This window comes from Manis pentadactyla, chromosome 2 (assembly GCF_030020395.1).
Source record: "Manis pentadactyla isolate mManPen7 chromosome 2, mManPen7.hap1, whole genome shotgun sequence".
Lineage (NCBI taxonomy): Eukaryota > Metazoa > Chordata > Mammalia > Pholidota > Manidae > Manis > Manis pentadactyla.
Window position 1 is genome coordinate 229,615,745 of NC_080020.1, and position 13,656 is coordinate 229,629,400.

Genomic DNA, 13,656 nt, shown 5'->3' on the forward strand with positions numbered 1-13,656 from the left:
CCTCAAACATCCTGCAAGCTGCTTGCTGTCTTCTTTATGGGGCTTCTGACTCATGATTGAAATAAATGCTGAAACTCAGCTAAAAAGAAGTTAGTGTCCTGGCTGTGCTAGAACATTCCTCAACCTTGTTGGGTACAATTTTTAAAGACGCAGTGCTGATGGAGGCTTGCCTTTTCTGGTGAGAGAAGAAACAGGTGTCAGATGGGAGGCAAGCTCACCTGAGGCAGGTCGCCTGGGTGTCCTGCACCTTTCCTCTTGCAGCAAGGGGCCACTGCAGCCTTTGTGCTGGACACCTGACCTGTGCTAGCACCCCAGCTTCCCTCAGTGCTTGGTCCCTCCACATCTTTGGGTGAGTGATCAATTTCCTTGAACCTCATTTTCCATCTTTGTCAAATGGGGATTGGGAATGCCTGCCTTTGACCTGTGAGGCTGTAGGTAGGTGCCCCATGTGTGGAAGGGCTTGGTAAACAGCAGATTGAGTGCCTGGGGCAGGTCCTGAGGCTCGGCATGCTGAGTCCACAGCTCGGGGAGAGCTCTAGTGCTGGCTTGGTGGGGGAGCCAGAGGGGTGGAGCTGCTGCTGTGTGGCCCTGCGGCTGTCCCTCTGGCTTGGAGATGAGGTTAGCCACATGGCCACCAATGTCCAAATCAGGGAATGGGTGGGGACTCCTAGAAAGTTCCTCTTCCCCAAATGTGCCAGGAGTCCTTGAGGGACATACTACATACAGGTCTGCTCTCCTGTTCTGTGTGAAATGTGCATTTGTCCCAGTATGACTGCTGGGTTAGGGAACAAGTTGAGCATAACATGAATTTCAAGTTTCACACTTGCTTCTGCACAGTTTTTCTTGAGGAACACGAGGTAATCACAGAAAGCTGCGTTCCAGCCAAGGAATACACATACAGACACACACATGCACACATGCTCATACACACATTTGTATGCACACCACACATGAGCACATGTGTGGGCACACACCAGCACGTACACCTCCCACATATAGCTCCTCACTAGCCTGGTGTGCTATGCGCCACACCCACCACCCCCGGTGTCACCCCTTTCCCTTCTTTTCTGTAGCTTCCCTCTTCCTCCAGGTCACAGCTCACAGGCTGACCCATCTATGCAAACCTCGGGCCCATTTCTAAGGCACAGTGCCATATTTGTGCTGGCATTGATATGTTTCTTTATCATTTCACATGGGTAAATCTGAGCTACTGTTTCAATTAGGCCCCATCTTCTTTTTCCAGTTGTTGCTGATGAAGCCCCTAACTCCATTTCCCCCATAAACCCTGTGGTTTTTATCACCTATGTGCAGGGTGAGTGATTTTCAGGAAGGCCAGCAGCACAGCAGACCTGGCTGTGGTGAGCCTCAGGACTGACCCCCGTGGCTGCTGGGCCAGGGCTGCAGGTGGTGACGTCCAGGTGTCAGGACACTGCTTCAGGCGGCACTAGCTGGGCTAGATCTTTGTGCGTGTCCTGCTTCTTGTACTGGGGGTCCCATGGGGACACTGGCAGCCACACACTAGGCGCTCCTGGGATTTGCGCTTGTTCACTCAGTTCCCACCACAGTCCCATGAAGTTGCTCATAGTATCATTATTTTACACATGAGAAAAGCCACAGACAAGCTAGGTGACTTGCCCAGGGTCACAGGCTAGTAACAAGAGGAGCTGGGATTGGGCCACCCCCACTGATGGACAGTGCTTCCCCCCAGACCCAGTCAGCTGCCTTTTACTGTCAAGTGCCAGGGGGTATTTTCAGCTTTGCTGGACATACAGTCTCTGTGTTAATTAGCGAGAGCTGCCGTAACAGTACACAGACGGGGAGCTTAATTAACAGAAACAGATTCTCCCATAGTTCTGGAGGCTGCAAGTCAGACAGCAAGGTGTCAGCACAACTGGTTTCTCCTGAGGCCTCTCTCCTTGGCCAGAAGATAGCCATCTAATCCCCGTGTCTCTACATGGTTGTCCCTCGGTGTGTGTCTGTGTCTTCATCTCCTCTTCTTATAAGGACACCAGTCATATTGGATTAGGGCCCAGCCTCATGACCTCATTTTACCTTAATTATCTCTTGAAAGGTGCTATCTCCAAGTACTGTCACATTCTGAGGTACTGGGTGTCAAGGCTTTAACATATGAGTTTGGGGGACACAGTTCAGCCCATAACAGTCTCTGTTGCAGCTTCTCAACTCTGCCATTGCAGTGCAAAAGCCACCAGAGACAATATGCAAACAAACATAAAGGATGCACTAGGACCTTAAAAGTTTGTATGGGCTCCAAATTGATGATTTGGGGGCATCATGAAATATTCTTCTTCTTTTGATCTTTTCAACAGTTATAAAATGTAAAAACCGTCCTCGCTGTGGGCCATGCAAAAACAGGCAATGGGCTGATGTGGCCCATGGTCATAGTGTGCTGTCCTTGCTCTGCAGTAAGAAAACTGGCTCAAGAGGTACGAACGCTTTAATAGCTCTTGAAATGCTTTGTAAATGAAACCAAAAGGCTTACACAAATTGATGTTGGCAGGAGTTTTTAAGTGTTCTAGTTTCACCACAATTTCATGATAATTATTTTTCAATATTTGCTAATTTAACACTTATAAAATAAAGCCTTTTCCACCTTTGTGTGATTGGAGGAAGGCATGTCCATAGTTTAAAAGTCAAATAGCTACATAATCTCTGACAAAATTGCCACCCCTTGCCTCACTCTTTCTACTTTAGCTCCGCAGTGCAGAGGCAGGCATTTCAGCTCCTCCACCTGTACTGGAATTTCCCCATATTTCTAAATAACATGCTTTCACCACTTCTTGTTGATGCCCCACTCCCCATTTTAGAAATTATTTACTGTCTTTCTACTAATGAGGATCAGAATTTTTTCCCTTATGCACTTTCTTTCAATTCTTCCTCCCCATCTTCCCATATATTTAACTTTTGGATGAATCAGTGTTTGCATTTTTACAACCAGGTGGATGGTCTTCATGGCCGAGCTATACCGAGTTTCTTTCTTGTCCAACTCTAAGTCCTTTGTGAGGTCATTGCCCTATGTTCTGTTTGCTTCCATTTTCTATGTCCCTAAACATAATCATCCCAAATTCTCCAACACAGCTCCTAAGCTCTTCCTTTAATTCATTGTTCTGAGGACTCAATTTAAAAAGTCTAGAATCTTATATCCTATCATTCTGAGAGGTTTATATAACTAGAAGGCATCTAGGAAGAAACTAATCTAGACTGAAGGACAGAGGAATAAAAGGATGGAAAATACAGAAAAGAGTTTGAGACAATAATGGAATACAGCAAAGAGGTCCAACGTATATGCGATTGGAGTCACAAAAAGAGAGGAGAAAAAAGGGGGCAGAAACAACTGTCACTGAGAATTCACCAAAATGACAAAAGGCACTCAGCCATGGGCACACAACCATTACCAAACCCAATGGAACAAATGCAAAGGAAGCCGCCCTCTTCCTAGAGGTGACTGTTTACTCCTTGATGCTTTCCCTCAGAGCCCCTGCACTTCTCTGTCAACACCCTCATCTGCTGATAGCTGAGCATGTTAGTTTTCTAATGCTGTGTGACAAATCACCTTAAAATGTACTGGCTTAAAACAGGGACAGTTCTTTATGTCTGCTGGTGTCTGCTGGTCAGGTACTCAGGAGGGGATTCGCTAGCTGGGTCTGGCCACCTGAGCTGCACTCAGATGTCACTCAGGATACTGTCATTGGAGGGCTTCATGGGCTTAGCAGATCCTTTCCAAGGTGGTAAGTTGGTCCTGGCAATTGACAGGAGGCCTGGGGTTTTCTTCACACAGGCCTCACTGTGGGGCTGTCTTCATGGCATGGCAGCTGGTTCTCCGAGCATGTGCATCCAGAGACTAAGGTGGGGGCCACCAGACCTTTATGACCTGGCTCGGAGGTCGTAGGCTGGTACTTCAGAATTCTACGGGTCACCTAGGTTAGCCCTATTTTCTGCTTATTGTAGTTTAAAATATGTTTGTGTCTACCTATCTATCCATCTATCTATTTTATGTATCTATCTATTTAGGTATATATTCATAAAACACAAAGTATGCCAATGTATAAAGATCATGTTTGACCTTTACATGTGCAATCTGGTGGCGTTCATTATACTCATAATGTGTGCAGCCATCACCACCCTCTATTTCCACCCCTTTCTATCACTCCATGCAGAAATTCTGTACCCATTAAGCAGTAACTCCCATTCTCCCCTCCCTGAGCCTCTGGTAACCTTTAATTTCCCTTCTGTCTCTGTGAATTCTGCCTATTCGAGGTTACTCATATAAGTGGAATCACACAGTATTTTGTCCTTTGTGGCTGGCTGATTTCTCTTAGCATAGTGTTTTAAAGGCTAATTGTAACAAATGTCAGAATCTCATTCCATTTTGTGGCTGAATAATATTCCATGGTATGGCTAGTCCGTGTTTGTTTATCCACCACCTGTGGATGGGCCGGCCTCACTGTAATGAGGGAGAGAACCAAAGAGAGTGAATGTCAGGATCTGAGACTCAGCAGGGGCCGTCCTGGAGGACGGCCGCTCTGGTGAGATGACTGTTCAAAGTCAGTCTCCCACTGGAGTCCGCTGGAGAACTCCGTACTTGCTCACCATTAAATCCCCACTTCCTGGTGTAGGACCTCACACAAAGTTGGTGTGGAATTTTGCTGAATGACTGAACAAATATTTGGCAGCCACTGACAAATAGAGAACTCTCAGAGAATGTTGCCCCAGATTTCCAGGGTCTAGAAATCTCCCTAAATGAAGAGAAGACTGGGTTTAACTTGAGTGAGAGATTTTATTTCTGAGGGTCAGAGGAGAATGTGACCAAGGTCAGCAAAACAAATGCAGAGACGGAGGGGCCTCAGAGACAGCCTGTCCCCACACCCGTTCAAGGGTCTGAGGAGGGTATGTTGGTTTGATAGCCTGCTGCAGCAAAGTGTCACCTACTGGAGGGCTGAAAAACAGCAGAAACTGCTTCTCAGTCTGGAGGCTAGACGTCCAAGATCCAGGTGTCCGCAGGCTGGTCCCCCGAGGCTGAGAGGGCGAGTCGGCTCCAGGCGTCTCCCAGCCTCTGTGGTCTGCTGGCAGTCCTGGGCGCTCATTGCTCGTGGACTTCACTCTCCTCTGCCTCTGTCAGCACATGCTGTTCTCCCCATGTGCGTGTCTGTGTCCCATCTGTATTTATAGGGACAACAGGCATATTGGATGAAGGGCCACTCTCCTTCAGTACATCTTAATTGAATCTGCAGCAACCCTACTTCCAAAAAAGATCACATTTGGAGGTCCTGGGTGTTAGGACTTCAACATACCTTTTACAGGGGACACAATTACCCGTAAGAGAGAATATGACCCCATCAAGTCTCCCAGCCACTTCCTTGATTGACTGCCTCTGATGCCCAATTAATACCCAATTATCTTTCTGATTCTTGCAATTCTAGTAGCTTCTGGTACCTATTATTCAGAAAAAAATTAAACTTTTGTAATGGAAGGAAAGAAGGATTAGTGGGTTGCTGATTTTGCTTTGACAGCCATGGGCACGCTACAAATTGAGGGAGGCACAGCTGCCTGAGACAAAGGGGCCTTGACACCCCTGCCAGAGAGCTCCTCAGCTTGCAGTAGGTACTTCCCCTTGAGGCACCCGCAGGAGAGCTAATGGATCTGCACATCGCTGCCTTGAGCCTTGGCCAGGGACACTGGGTTTCTCATGCAAAGAAGGTGGCTACAGGGAGGGCCCAGAGATGGCAATTTGCAAAGTCGGAAATGCTGCAGGATTCTGGGTCAGCAGGCTCCGGAGGTACTCGTGGTGGGTCAGAGCAAGCTCACAGCCCAGCAGGAGGGTTCCCGCCTTGTTGGAGCCAGACAGCGGAGCTGCTCAGAGAAATGTCTGCTCTGTGTATCTGAGCATTTATGTGACAGGGATGAAGAGTGGCAGGCTGGCTTCAGGGGTGTGTGACCTGTGCAGTCTTAGAAGAGCTCCGAGCTCCGTTTAATGCTCTGCTGTCACCATTTGGAATTATGAATGCATTTTGAATGGAGTCCTGCATTTTCATGTTGCCCTGGTCCCTGCAAACTATGAAGCAGGCCCTCACTGCATGTTTATTTGGGACACAAGTGCTGCCATGGACAGTCTTCAACCCACGTTCTGGTGCCTTAGAGAACCCAGCACTCGTGGAGGAAAACAAGGCATTCAGGACCCGCTGGGCTTCAGTCTCACCATTGCCGGCACCTGAAACAGCTCTGAGATCTTGGGCCCATCGTTCAGCCTCTCTTGGCCTCAGTTTCTTCATCTGTAAAACGTACTTGCAAATAACAGCCCTGCCTACCTCACAGAATGGACGTGAGCCCCTGAGAGTGGGGACTCCACTTCTCCACTTTGCACCGTGTGTGGAATGCAGTCCAGCACCCTGCATACAGACTCAGTGCATCCTCAAGGCTTAAAAACACAAGTTAACGCAGGGAAAAGCCTTGATGGGATTGGCGTGATGTGTCATCAAACACTGTCTGATGTCTTATGCAAATTGGCCAGCTGGGCTCTGCTGCTCTCAGGTTTCATTTGAGAGGGTGACAGAACCTGCTCACCCCAGGGCGGGCCTTGGGACATCCCTTTCCAGGAACGCGCTGAGACAAGTATCTTAAAAGAATGCATGTATGCTTCCTCTCGTCAGCCCAGTTCCAGCAGCCCCAGCCTTCCCTTTGACCGGTACAGAATGATCAAAGGAGCGGCCGCCGTGCAGAGTTCATTTAGGTTGTCCCAGCCCAGGTTACTCCTCTTTCCATTTAATGCACGAGGCTACAACTTAAAGGACTGCAAGGGGACAGACTCAGGCTGGGGCCCTCGGCTGTCTGATACCCCTGTCTCCATCCTGTCACCCGTGCTGGGCACCTCTGCACACCTGTGTTTGGTGTTTCCTGAGCTGGGCCCTCTGTGGGTTTTTTAATTGGGTCATTCTGCAAAAGGTTCTGAAGAGAGCCAGTTTCATGTATTTTAGCCTCCCACGTTTCCCGAGGCTTCTTGAAGTGAAATGTGAGAGAGTGGCTGCCAGTAGCCGTGTAGCTTCCTCTGAAGTCTAGGGAACTTTGTTTATTAGTTTGGGTAACAGCTTTATTATGATATAAGTCACATCCTGTACAATTAGCCCATTTAAAGCATATAATTAATGGTTTTTATATTCAAATAATTGTACAACCATCGGCACAGTGAATTTTAGAACATTTTCATCATCCAAAAAAAACACAACCACACACCCTTTTGTGGTAACACGCCAGGCCCCTCCTACGCAGCTGCGAGTCTACTTTCCGTCTCTACTGAGTTGCCGCTTCTGGACACTTCATATAAATGGAATCACAGTACGTGGCCTTTTGTGTCTGGCTTCTTTCACTGAGCATGTTTTCAAAGTTCATCCATGTCTCAGCCTAGGTCAGTACTTTATTCCTTTTTACAGCTGAACAATATTCCATTTTATGGACAGACCACAGTTTGTTTATCCATTCATCAGTTGATGGACACTTGGGTTGTCTCCACTTTGTGGCTATTGTGGATAATACTGTCTGAACATTTGTGCATAGATTTTTGTGGATATGTGTTTCCATTTATCCTTCATTTTTTGTGATTTTGTTTTTCTAGGAGCCAATATAGTCTCTGGAGATTCCTCCTGGATGACGCTGAGTAAACTGTCAGTCTGCTTGGGCTCAGGTTTCTTAGACGTGGGAAGAGTGGCACATTGTGTGTACGTGTATGTACACAGCCATGTGTGTCTTTCTGTGTCCGGCTGGGGCGGGGGTGGGGAGGGGGTGCTATCAGGATCAGGCCAGGAGGGCTGCCGGAGAGGCGCTCCCAAGAGTGACTTGGCTGGAGGAGTGGCAGCTCATGAGCCTCCTCTTGCTCCCTCTCCCAGTTGCCCTTTGCTGAGCCGGTGAGAGATCAGGTGAGAAGAATTTGAGGCAGTTGGAGCTCAGGTCTCAGATCGGCACAGTTGCACTTGGAGAGACTTCTGTGGAACCTTGCCATCGGTGAGTCAGCCAGCGGGGACTGCCTTACCCTTACGCTGTGGCCCTGTTCCGGCAGGAGCCTGGAATGGCCCCTGAGTCGGTGAGGGCAGGGCTTCCCCCAGAGGCCTTCCCCAGAGGGCCGAGAAGACACACGGTTCCAGCATGCACCCGCCGCCATTGTGTTTCAGGTTGGCAGTCGTCTCTGGCTCCTGCAGGAGTGGCCCTGATTTGGCCAAAGTCATTTGGATTCTTCAAATACAGCTTGGAGGAGTGGAAAGAGGATGAGCTGTGAACTGGATACTTGATTTAAACCTTTATTTGGTGCATGGCTGTTGGCAGGCCGCTCACCCTCTCTGAGCCTCATTCTCTTTATTTGTTGATGAGGATGACAACTACTTACAAGATTACTGAGAGCATCAGAGAATGAACACCAAGTGCCTGGAGAGAGAAGACAGTCAATAAAAGGTAACTGTTTATGGTAGAACACTGAGTTTCTGTTTAAAACACTGATCTACTTAAAACACAGCTGACTACCTGGTCAGTCTCTTCTGACCTGCGGGCAGAAGGCAGAGAATGAGGAAGCTAATTTTGCTTGCAAGTCAAATACATCCTCTCCACAAATGATCCTTCTACTACATCTCTGTGTACGCGTGGATTTCCAAAGTACTCTGAATTTTATCTTGATGAATTTTAGTAAGTTTTATTGCATGTCTGAGCCACCATCAAATATTTTACAAATATTCATCCACCTAACAGTGCATCCAAGTCCATTTTCTAGGCCTCCTCTGAGGGGTGTAGAGAAGAGAAAATACTTGAAAGGTGTGTGAGACATAATACTTTCACAAATAGATTAGAGACTGAGGGAAAGCTTGGCTCAAGAGGCCCCAGACGCGGCTATTTCACTGTATGAACACGGGAAAGTCACTCAGCCTTTGATTTCTGGATTCCTTTTAGAATAGAGTTGAACTACGTGGTTTTTAAGACCCCTTGCCAGCCCTGACACTGGAGAAGAATGTTTGGTGATCATCTTCAGTCACCTGGCCTTTATTCCTTGGTGGGCGGGACGCACAGTCTGGGGGTGGGGCGGTTGTGTAGGCTGGCCTTTCTGATTCCAGGCCTTAGTCACCGCACACCCACATTTTGTCAGGACCGGAAAGGTGAGATGAATTACACCTGGATGTGGGCCAGAGGTGAGGCAGTGTCACAGCACAGATGGCTTTGTTACTTCATCTGCGTCTACCTTTCATGGAGGAAATTTCAAACATACGCAAACTGGAACAAACAGTATAATTGAATATTGACATACTCATCATCCAGCTTCAACAGTTATTAACATTTTTCCATCTTGTTACATTTATTCCCCTTCCCTAACATGCTTTTTAATATTAATTTTATTTTAAGGCAAATCTCAGACATTCTATCAGTTCACTTGACAGTAATTCAGGATGGATTCTAACTGGCATATGTAACTGTCCATTACATAACTCTAATGCCATTATCATGCCTAACAAATTTAACAATATCACTTACCATCTAGTCCGTATTCAAATTTCATGCATTTCAAAGGCTGTCCAAATTGTGAAGGATGGATAGTCATATCCAGGCATTCATTCATTCAACTGACACCAGGAAGTCTTCCATATGGCCAGGCTTTGATGGCGTTCATTGTTTCACAAGTGTCCAGGATTGGCACAGGTTGCCATTGAAAACAGGGTATCTCTCAGGATGGGTGGGAGAAATTTGCCAGATGCTCACAATCCCTTTTTTCTTTCTTGGCACGCAAGTGCAAATGCATTAATTTGGATTCTACTAGTTTTGTTACTAATTTTTCACACACAGTGTTCAGGCATGGAAACAGTGCATTTGATGGGTAACTGTCATTTGCATAATGTATGATGTTCCAGATAAATGTGCCATCGTGTACTTTGTCACTCTCCTGCTGTTGGGTGTTTGTGGTATTCAGTTTTTCACTATTGTACATAGTTCTAAAACAACTTTTTTTTAAACATTTTTTTTCCTACTTTACAGTTATTTCTTCAGGATGTATTACCCAAAGTAGAATTGGTGGATCAAAATCTGTACATATGGCCTGGACATTCTACAGAAATATTAATACAATATTCTCAGGGCCACCATGTAGAATGAGTTCAGCATTCACCTATGCCTTACAAATGATAATTCTTTTTTATCCTAATATTTAACTACAAAAATTTTCAAACATGGAGAAAAGTTGGAAAAACTTTACAGTGAACACTTACCACATAGATTATGCTCTAAATACTTCACTAATCTTTGCCATCCAGCCATCCAATAATTTGTCTCACTTTTCATGAATTTCAAAATAAATTGCAGGCTCTTGTATACTACACTCAAATACTTCAGCATGCACATCACTAACCTGAATTCAGTATTTGTTTACAGTTTTCTCTTTTGAGGTCAATCTTACATAGAATGGAATGCACAGATCTTAAGTGTGCCTTTGCTGAGTTCTGACAAATGCACATGCAAACCCCTATCATAATATAGAACATTCTTATCAGTCCAGAAAATTCCCTCATGTCCCTTTCCCATCAATTCCTGACCCCATCCTCCAAAAGCCTTCACTATTTTGACTTTTCTACCACAGACTTTTTTTCCCTAGAATTCCAGAATTTCATATAAATGGAATCAGGCAGTTTGAAATTTTTTGTGTAAGGGTTCTTTCACTCAGCATGATGATTTTGCAAACCATCCAGGTTAGTGCACGCATCGGTGAGTCATCCTTTTATTGCTGAGAAGTGCTCCATTGCTTGAACATAGCACAATTTGCTTATCCACTGATGGACATCTGGGCTTTTTCCAGGATTTGTAAATTATGGAAAGAGCTGCACTGAATACTCTCATTCAAGCCTTTTTGTGAATCTGGATATCTTTTTGCTGTTTCAATAGATATGCCATGCTACCTTCAAATTGTTGTAATTTCCACATCTTTAATTGCCAGTAATGCTGTGCATTTTTACCCTCTGATAATAATAATCCCATTTCTTGAAAGCTCACTATAGTGACAGGCCCTCTAATTTATCCTCATAAGAATCCTGCAAAGTAGGTATAATTATATCCATTTTGCATATGAAGGGACAGACGTGGGCTCATTGCATGAGATGTGTGGACTCTGACTCCCTGCTGAGTGAAGCTCCCTCCGGGCCACCCTGCGGCTCCCTGGCTGTGACCACGGCTTCTGAGCGAACCTCCTAGACGCATCTTTGCTTGCTCACTGCTGGGAGGACCATGTAGAGCTGTACCTTACGCAGTTCTACCAATCTTAATCATTTTGTTAATAAGATCTTTGAAATTATATTGGGGTACCATATTTTTCTCATTCTGTTGTTTTCCCTTTAATATATATTTTGTAGAATTTTGTTGGACAAAGACTTATTTATTCAGACCCATCTATCTTGTCTGATGACAGGCTCCATTTTTAAAGAGCCAGAAATTTATCTTTGCTCCACAGCTAGAATAGATACGCAGGTCTGTTTTCTTCTTTTTTATACTTTCTGTGTTTTGCTTCCTAATGTATTGGAGATGTCTCGCCATACATGGTAAGAGATACAGAACTACATACATAGGACAAATGCCTGCTCAGTAAATAAATCCAAGACGGAAATGCTGCTTCCATTTTATACATGGGAAATAGAAGCCAAGAGAATTAAAACCTGTGTCCTGAAGTGGCGTGGGAGGGCTGAGCTTGGTTTTAACTCCACTGCTCTTGCCTCTGACGGGAGGGGGCACGTTGTACCCTCACTACTTATAAAGGAACCCCTCCCAGGGCCGTGCTGAGATTACAGAGTGTGGATGCTGTTTAGGCTTCATTCCTCTGCCTTCTTTGTCTCTTTCCTGTTTCCTTTAAAGTTCAACATGTAGCAATTTTTAAAGTCAACAGAGAAATAAAGCTGGCAGGGGCCTCACAAGTTCATTCTTTTACTAGGCAAACACTGGCTGCACGAGGTCTGGTGCCAGGGCCTCAGTACAGAAGGAGAGACAGCACCCAGCCCTGACCAGATCTAGGGAGGGAAATAGACGTACAGCAAATATAAGGTGATGTGAAAAGCCCAGGGAAGAGACTCATCCAGGGACTAGGGCTGGGGACCCTGCTCACGGGGAGCCGGGAAGTGTGCCTAGGAGGACGTGGAGGCCCAGAGGGTGAGTAGCTGTTGTCTGGTTGTGGGGGGGAGCAAATGTAGGCAAGCACTGAGGAGCCCGCCCCAAGGAAAGGAGGGTAGGGCTGGGGTGGGGGTGAGGGGGCAGGTTGTGAGTTGCAGCTCTGCTTTGGAGGATGGGGGCAGGGGGAGGGGGCTGCAGGAGGACAGGAGGGCAGGGCCGCCCCATCTGGGTGGGCCTGGAGTGTGCTGAGGAGTGGGATGGGGCCGCAGGGCGGTGAACCTGGAGCTGGGCTGGAGAACAAACTCTGGCGACAGGGGAAACAGTGGATTTAAGGACGATAAACAGGAAAGGCGGCCACCCAACAGACAGCTAGACGTGCTGAGGTCCAGCTAGGGTAAGGGCAGGAATGGCGAGAAGAAACACTTAGGAAGGAGAATCAGTGGGACCTGGTGATTGATTCAGTAACGGGGGAGGAGGGGGAGGCCGGAACCCCCCCTGGATGGGACAACTGTGGTACACATCGAGGGAGGAAATAGAGGAACAAATACAGGTTTTGGGAGAGACCATGACTCCCATTTCTGACAGTGAGCTCAAGGTGACCATGGCCGGCCCACACGGTGACTGAAAGGAAGCTGGGAGCTACAAGCGGGTCTCACCTACAAATGGACCTCAATGGATCTGAATCATCAGGAAATAGCTGGTGTTTGAATCAACTAACAGTTGAAGCATCCGAGAGAGCGAGTAGGGAGGAGCAGTGGGCCAAAGACCCCACAGCATCAAGGGGCAAGTGAACCGGGAGCTCACCGACGACGAGGGGAGCCACACGGGCCCGCAGAAGCTGGGGTGCTGCGGGGGCACACGGAAGGGACAGCTGGGCAGAGAGCCACTGAAACGGCGTGACCGAATGGACCCTGCAGACCCCTGAAGGGTGTTGGTGACTGGGGGTGGGTGGGGTACGTTCAGATCACAGGTGATGGAGTGAGGAGGGAGGGAAAACCCAAGGGGACACCTGGGTGCAGGCTTTTCCTTAAAGAGGTTTGGATGAAGAGGGAAGGAGAAGTGAGAAGATAACTAAAGTGACTGCGCATGTGTAACAGCTGAGGAAGAGGAAGGAGGCCAGCAGAGGGATGGCAGGTGCCGGGCTGAAGGTAGAGGGAAAGGCCGCAGGGCCAGGCCCTGGGCGGGGTGCTCGGGGGTGGACTGGAGGGCTTGCCGTGAGCTGGGCAGGCCCACCCTGACGGCAGCTAGCACGCGAGGCGGGGCTGGGCGGGGTGTCGGCGGAGGAAGGCCGTCTGGCAGCAGCACTTGCCGGAGGCTCGAGGGGCCAGAGGCTTGGGGCTGGACCCTTGTGGGAGTTCGGTTGGAACTTGGGGCCCTGGAGCATGACCTGAGCTGGGAGAGCCAGTGGGCCACGATGTCTGCAGACACAGAGCAGGCCCTAGAGCTGTCAGGCTGGACGCTTGGCAGCCAGGAGGACAAGGGCCCTGACGGAACAATGCCCAGGGATTGCGAATCCATGGCCCTGCC

At 47.6% G+C, this 13,656-nt stretch overlaps 1 long non-coding RNA gene across 1 annotated transcript; it reads left to right on the forward strand.

Annotated features, from left to right (window-relative positions):
- Nucleotides 1-7,312: 7,312 nt before the first annotated feature.
- LOC130682729 (uncharacterized) lies at nucleotides 7,313-12,111 on the forward strand. The gene is made up of 5 exons (XR_008996024.1): nucleotides 7,313-7,417; nucleotides 7,625-7,733; nucleotides 7,896-8,010; nucleotides 8,178-8,454; nucleotides 11,104-12,111. It is a non-coding gene; the product is annotated as an uncharacterized LOC130682729 (long non-coding RNA).
- The last annotated feature ends 1,545 nt before the right edge of the window (nucleotides 12,112-13,656 follow it).